We start from the raw sequence: 7,029 nt of genomic DNA, 5'->3' as shown, positions 1-7,029 counted from the left end.
ATTGAACTCAGGACCTCTGGAAGAGCAGTCAGTGCTCCTAGCCACTGAGCCATCTCTCCAGCCCCAGGGATTGACTTGAATAACGTGGGAGAGGGATCTACCATCATTCTGCTATGGGTGCTCAATCTTTCCAGCATCATTTACTGAAAAGACCACCTTCTCTCTAGTGGCATTACTTTTTATCTTTGTTGAAAATCAGTTGGCTGTAGACATGTAGGTTCACCTTTTCAGTGACTATGTTTCATGGTCTGTATCCTTATGCGAAAGCCATGCTGGTTTGATGACTACAGTTTATTATATATTTTGAAGTCAGGTGGCACTTCCTGTTTCATTCTTTTTGCCCATGATTGCTTTGTCTCTTTAGGGTTTTTTCAAGGTTCTGTACAAATTTAGTGTCATTTGATCTATTCCTGGGAAGGATATCATTGGTTTGAATAGAGATTGCAAACTTAATTGAGAAAATGTCTTCATAAGGTCTAGCTGTAGGGCATTTTCTTAATTACCTTTTTGGGGAGGGCTCAGCCCATTGTGGGTGGTGGGTGGTCCTAGGCTACATAAGATAGCAGGCTAAACAAACCAGCAAGTAGCATTTCTCCATGGCTTCTGCATCAGCTCCTGCCTGCAGGTTCCTGCCCTGCTTGAGATCCTGCCCTCACTGCTTGTGATGATGAACTATTCTATGAAACTGTGGGTGAAGTGAGCTTTCCTCCTCAAGCTGCTTTTGGTCATGGTGTTTCATTGTGGTAATTGAAACCCTGACTAAAACAGGGTGTTGCTCCATTCTCTGTGATACCACAGAACAGTTTTCTCTCTGGTTAAATTTATTCTTGGATATTTTGTGCCCATTATAAATAGGATTGTTTTTAGATTTCTATTTCAAATATGTTACTTCTAACATACAGCAGCACTGCTTCATGTTGTATGTTTATGTTGTGTCCTGCCACTTTGCTGAATTTGTTAGTTTTAATTGCCTTTGGGATTTTTTAGACATAAGATCATGTGCTGTGACCTGCACAGCTTTAGGATTGACGTGACCACTGGGGTGATAGGGAATGAAGACAGGACAGACACACAGACACATGTACAGAAAAGCTGGGATTGAGTGAGCTCTGCACTCTCATGGAAATGAGCCAGCAGCCTGGAAATTCAATGTTTATTATACACTGCTGATCATACACAGCTGAATGAGTAGGAGGGGCCGCCTAAACTCATTTGTAGGCCTCTTTAGGGAGCAATTTCAGGTTGTAGTTATCTAGGAGAGACTGTGGTGAGAGTTTCTTCGGCATACACTGGTCAGTTGTTTGTAAATCCCTCCTCAGACCAGGGGACCTATTGGAAGGAGGAGGAGGGTTAGTAGGCATTGGAGGGTCATAGAGATAATTACTCTGACCAGAATGTATTACATATATGTATTAATTAAAACTTAAAAACCTTCTAGCCTTTTAACCTGGACCACACAGTTTATATATTTGATGTAACGATTTACATTTTTTAATATTTTGTAAGAATGTTTGATAATTTTTTTGCAGTCCTGGGACTTGAACCCATGACCTCAAATATCCTGGGCAATGTCCACAGAGCTATGTCCTCAGTCCTTTATATTATATATTCCTTAATAATTTCCTGTAGCTAGAATTTTTTTTTAAGATTTATTAATTTACTTAATGTATGAGAGCTCTATCTGCATGTATACCTGTGTGCCAGAAGAAGACATCAGATCACATTGTAGATGGCTGTGAGCTACCATGTGGTTGCTGGAAATTGAACTCAGGACCTCTGGAAGAGCAGCCAGTGCTCTTAAATGCTGAGCCATCTCTCCAGCCCTAGAGTTATTTTTGATGGTTTTAATTTTTACCCTTTATATTAAAGATATGCACAGTTACAAAGAACCATAACACTTCTGGATTTGGCTATCTTCAGTGAATGAATCCCATACTTCCTGTATTGTCTGTCTTCCTTCCTTCTTTCCTTCAATCCTTCCTCCCATCCTTCAGTTTTTCAAGTCAGGGTTTCCCTGTGTAGCCCTTGCTGTCCTAGAACTATCTCTGTAGACCAGGCCAGGCCTGCCTTTGCTTCCCAGAGTGCTATGCTACCTCCATCACCACCACCACCACTCAGCCCTTCAGTCCTTTGTGTAGTTCCATGTAAGCAATTGGCATTCTTTCATTCTCATTTGAACTTCCTTAAACTTTTTCTTTGTTTTGTTGGCAATAATTCTCCTCAAGGTTTGTCTATCTGGGAAAGGCTTTCTCTTTCCTTTCTGAAGGATAGTTTTGCTGGGTAGAAAACTGTTAGATGTGGGGGGGGGGTTGTTGGTTTTTTTGTTTTTGTTTTTTCTTCTTCTTGTTGTTGTTTTTTTCCAGCACTTAGATGTTTTCATTCCAATCTCTGCTAAACTTTCAGGGGTCCCTTTGAATATGACTTGATGACTTTTTCTTGCAGCTTTTAAAATGTGTTGTTTTTGGCTTTCGACAGTTTGCTTATGTGCCTTAACAAGAATCCCTTTAGGCTGAATCTTTTGTGGGGAGTTTTTTATTTCATGCATAGAGATATCTAAATCCTCCCCAAGCCACAGGAAGTTTTCAGCTATTTGTTAAAATAAGTTCTTGTGTTTGTCTCTTTCTCTGAAACTCCAGTGACTTAGTCATCCTTGTTCACTCCGTGATTCCAGCTCATCTTTACTTAAAAATGTTCTTATTTTCCTCAGTTAATGGGTAATTTAAGTTGTTTTGTTTTTATTATTTGTAAGGGTATGTGTACCACATATGTGCCTGATATCCTTGGAGGCCAGAAGAAGGCATTGGATTCATTAAAAGTGGAGCAACAGGTGCTGGGAATAGAACTCTGGTCCTCTGGAAGAGCAGCAAGCACAGCTGAGCTGCCTCTCCAGCCCCAGAATGGATAATTTTAAAATCCCTGCCTTCAAATTCAGTGGCTGTTCCAGATCTAAGGCCACTGGAACTCTCTACTGAGTCCTTATTTCCTTTGTTGTAGTCTTCAGCTCTCAAATCTGTGTTTGATTATTTTATTATGTAAGTTGGGCATCCCTAATGAGAACATCTGAAATGCTCACAAATGAGAAACGTTTGTAGTGCTAACACACTGTACAAAAAAAGTTTGAATTTCTAATTTTTAGATTAGTGCCAATCAACTGGTAAAATACTTCATACATGCAAATACTTCAAACCTGAGAAACTCTGAAACTCAAGGATCTCTGGTCCCAAGCATTTCAGATAAGGAACAGACAGATGATGTTGTATTTAGCATCTAGATCATGTGCTGTTTTTCTGATTTCATGAGATTGTCTGTACTTAACAAACAAAATAAAACAAAAAAACCCTTGCTGACTTCCCTTAATCTGCCCATTCAGTCTCTCTACCTACACTTTGTGAATGTTCTCTAGGGTCTGTTGCAGGGGGAATCCCTGCATTTATTTTATGGTATGTCTCTTTACTTTTTTACATTTCTTGTGACTCTGTGTTTGGGAGATAATTGCTGGCTTTAAATTTTACAGAATGGTAAAAAACAAATGAACAAGACAACAACAACAACAAAAAACAGTCTATAGAATGGCATCCATAGGAAGATGGGCTCCTGCAGTGGACTTTAGCATAGTAATGTCAGTTCTGGTCACCATCAGCAATAATGGCAGTGCCTTGGTGTCTCAGGCTATAGGACTTTGGGGCAGCTGCAGGATAGCTGTTTTGTAACCACTTATAATCTTGTTTTCTCATAACAGGGAGACACAGCTGAGAAAACCCCATCTTCATGTTGGGTCTAACATGTGCTAGGTTTCAGAGCACATGACCTTAAAGCTGCTGGTGTGGTGGTTTGAATGAGAATGGCTCTATGGGCTTAGATACGTGAGTGCTTGGTCTTTAGGAAGTGACACTCCTTAAGAGGGATTAGGAGGTGTGGCCTCACTGGAGGAGGTGTGTCACTGGGGGTGGTAGTAGTGAGGGACGTTGAAGTTTTAAAATCCCACATAACTTCCAGTTTCTCTGTTTACCTACAGTTTGTGAACCAGATAGAAGCTCTCCACTCCTGTTCCAGCACCACGTCTGCCTGCCTGTGGCCATGATAGTTATGGGCTAATCCTCTGAACTGTAAGCAAATCCTCAATTAAATGCTTTCTTTTAAAAGTTGCCTTGGTCATTGTGTCTCTTAGACAACTGAGGTCCATGGATTTTGGGTCTTACCTTTTGTAGAACATATGAGATAATCTAATGCAGATTCTTAGGATGACAGACTGGAATCCATGATCTTAAAACAGCCCTTCAGAAATATAAGGATGCTGTGATGAGACAGGGGGCAGTCCTTACTCCATTGTAGTATAGTACAATTGTTGAATGGGCTGTGGGGTATGAAGCACAGTACTGGGAGGAGTATGCAGCTGTGTGGACTATATAGCCAGCTCCTTCAGCTGGCTTTAGTGCCTGAGAGGACAGTAGGTGTCTGGAGTGGTGCTGGGAGCCACTTGGGTCCTCTACTGTTTCCTGTGCAGTGTGGTATGCATGTCCTCAGTGGTTCCATGTCCTCTGTTTTTTTTTCCCTCAGGGTATCCAGGTGCAGCTGCTCCCCAGGCTGAACGGATGAATCACAGTCCATGTCTTAGTTAGGGCTTTACTGCTGTGAATAGATTCCATGACCAAGGCAAGTCTTATAAAGACAACATTTAATTGGGGCTGGCTTACAGGTTCAGAGGTTCAGTCCATTATCATCAAGGCTTGAACATGGCAGCATCCAGGCAGGCATGGTGCGGGAGGACCTGAGAGTTTTACATCTTCATCTGAAGGCTGCTAGCAGAATACTGGCTTCCAGGCAGCTAGGATGAGGCTCTTAAAGCCCACACCTACTCCAACAAGGCCATACCTTCTAAAAATGCCACTCCCTGGGCCTAGCATATACAAACCCTCACAGTCCAGAATGGTGTGAGGTCTGCAGTATGCTTGTTAGGCTGGGAGAGAGGCCTTCTCTGAGGATCTTAGTGTTACAGCTCTTTTAGATGGAAGCTTTTTTTCAATGATCTTCAGTGAAACAACTTTCTTATAATCTTAGCTTATGTGCATACTCTTTATGTGCATACACTTTATTTGGGGTAAACCAGGGCTATAAATTGATCTTAGAGAGTGGAAAGGAGTTTTCAGGGTAAATAAAAACCATTGGCTAGAGTTTAAGGTACTGGAAATACCTCATTTGTGTGGAGAAGCATTCCAGGAATCCCAGGTACTTGTTGGGTGGGTTCTTATCTGGAAAACAGGAAGTTTAACTTGTAGGTCTTCCAAGGACTATACTTGACCTTCCCCAGCTAGAGGGTGTGGGATTTGGGCTCCCCAGACAAGGTCAAAGAAGGGGAAGCCCTACTGGTAAAGGAGTCCTCCATTTTGTGCTGAGCTCCGAGGAGCTATCTGGTCTTGGTAGAGTGTGACCTTAATGAGCAGGGTTTCTCTACAGTGGAGGAAAATCCTCCTGGTTCTGAGCCCATCCTGAGGATGTGGTAGCAGAATGAGGTATTTCATTTTCTTACTATGTACCACCTTAGGTTTCTGTGCTTTGTGGGAAATACTGTTATACTTTGATAGACTCAAGTGTTCTTGGTATTGAAGGGTACCAACTTGACAAGACAGACTCCATCTTGTAACCAGGCTTCCATTTTATATACTTCCATTTTATATACTAGGACCTGTCCTCAGGTTAAACTCTAATTACTGGAAAAACCACAGACTGTTCCAGGAAGATACCACCCTAGACACGAGCCAATCAGGAGCTGGTGGGAAAATACCTAATGTTTCAGACACTATAGATATAGATAGATTGTATAAGCCAACTGAAATTGTTGTTAGCCAATGACCTTGCGCCAAGTCCCAGTAACGAATGCCAAGCCAGTCACGGAGCTGTCAAGCTGAAAAGCTCCTCACCTGATGCAACCACAATAAAAAGGCTGAATCTTAGGTGTTGGGGCCTTCTGTGCTACCCCGCTGCATTGAAGGAGTCTGAGGGTCTAATTTCAAGCTTGAATAATAACTCTTTCCTTTTGCATACAAGTTCAACTCCTAGTGGTCTTCGGGGACCCTCAGATCTGAGTATAACAAGTATTAGTTAAGATTTTCATTTTCATGGTCACCGTGACCAAATGGTCAATAGAAACAACTTACTGGGGACAAGATTTATTTTGTTCATGGCTTTAGGGGGTTTCAGCCCAGCCCAGCAGGTAAAGTGTATGTAGTGGCTCTATGATGTGTGTGTGTGTAAAGGGGGGCTTGTTTACACCCCAGCTATGGAGCAGAAAGCAGAGTGTGACAGAAAGGATTGAGAGGTAATATGTACCCACTGTCACTAGCTAGGTCCTACCTTCCTTAGCCTCCCCAGACAGTGCCACCAACCTAGGGACACATGAGATTACAGGGGACTTCAGGTTCAGGTTCATAGCATACCTCTTTAGTTACTTTCATTTGAATGGAGTTGTTTCTTCACTGTTATTGGCTGTATTTGGCCTGAGGACAAGAGCTCAGAGATTCTGGTTAGCCACTTTCACTTCACTCATCAAGCTTCTATCTGTTCCCAGTGTACTGGATATTTTAATCATGAATTAGTGTGATAATTTGTCAAGTACTTCTGAAGCTATTGAGGTAATCACATGTTTTTCCCCTTTTGTATTCTATCTAGTTCCATTGATATGTGTAATATTAGTACTATTCTATTACCATGCAGTATGCATCATTATAAACCTTTCCCTGTCTGTAGTAGCATCTTAGGTCATTCCCTTAGCTCTGTGTAATGCTGGTGTTGCAGCCCTCTCATTCAGTCCTGTGTGTCTCTTGCTAACATTTAACATTTATGTCTTTGATTCTAAAGTAGATTGACACACAGATAGTATACCATGTGGACATTTATTTAACTTGCTGATAGTTTGTGCCTTTTAATTGGAGCTTTTGATGGATTTATATTTAATGTGGTTGTAGATAGGGTTGTGTTTCCATGGATTCTATTGGTTTTCCACAAATCTTCTATCTTACATCTTTATTACTA

The 7,029-nt window shown here is 41.5% G+C and overlaps 1 long non-coding RNA gene across 1 annotated transcript; it reads right to left on the bottom strand.

The window, feature by feature from the left end:
- Positions 1-1,189: 1,189 nt before the first annotated feature.
- LOC143443153 (uncharacterized) lies at positions 1,190-6,571 on the bottom strand. Its single transcript, XR_013111925.1, has 3 exons — positions 6,435-6,571; positions 5,192-5,249; positions 1,190-1,329 (listed from the first exon to the last, which is right to left on the bottom strand). It is a non-coding gene; the product is annotated as an uncharacterized LOC143443153 (long non-coding RNA).
- Positions 6,572-7,029: the final 458 nt, after the last annotated feature.

The sequence above is a fragment of the Arvicanthis niloticus genome, chromosome 1 (genome assembly GCF_011762505.2).
Source record: "Arvicanthis niloticus isolate mArvNil1 chromosome 1, mArvNil1.pat.X, whole genome shotgun sequence".
Lineage (NCBI taxonomy): Eukaryota > Metazoa > Chordata > Mammalia > Rodentia > Muridae > Arvicanthis > Arvicanthis niloticus.
Note: the sequence above shows the minus strand (reverse complement) of the source record. Positions and strands in the feature narration are given on the sequence as shown.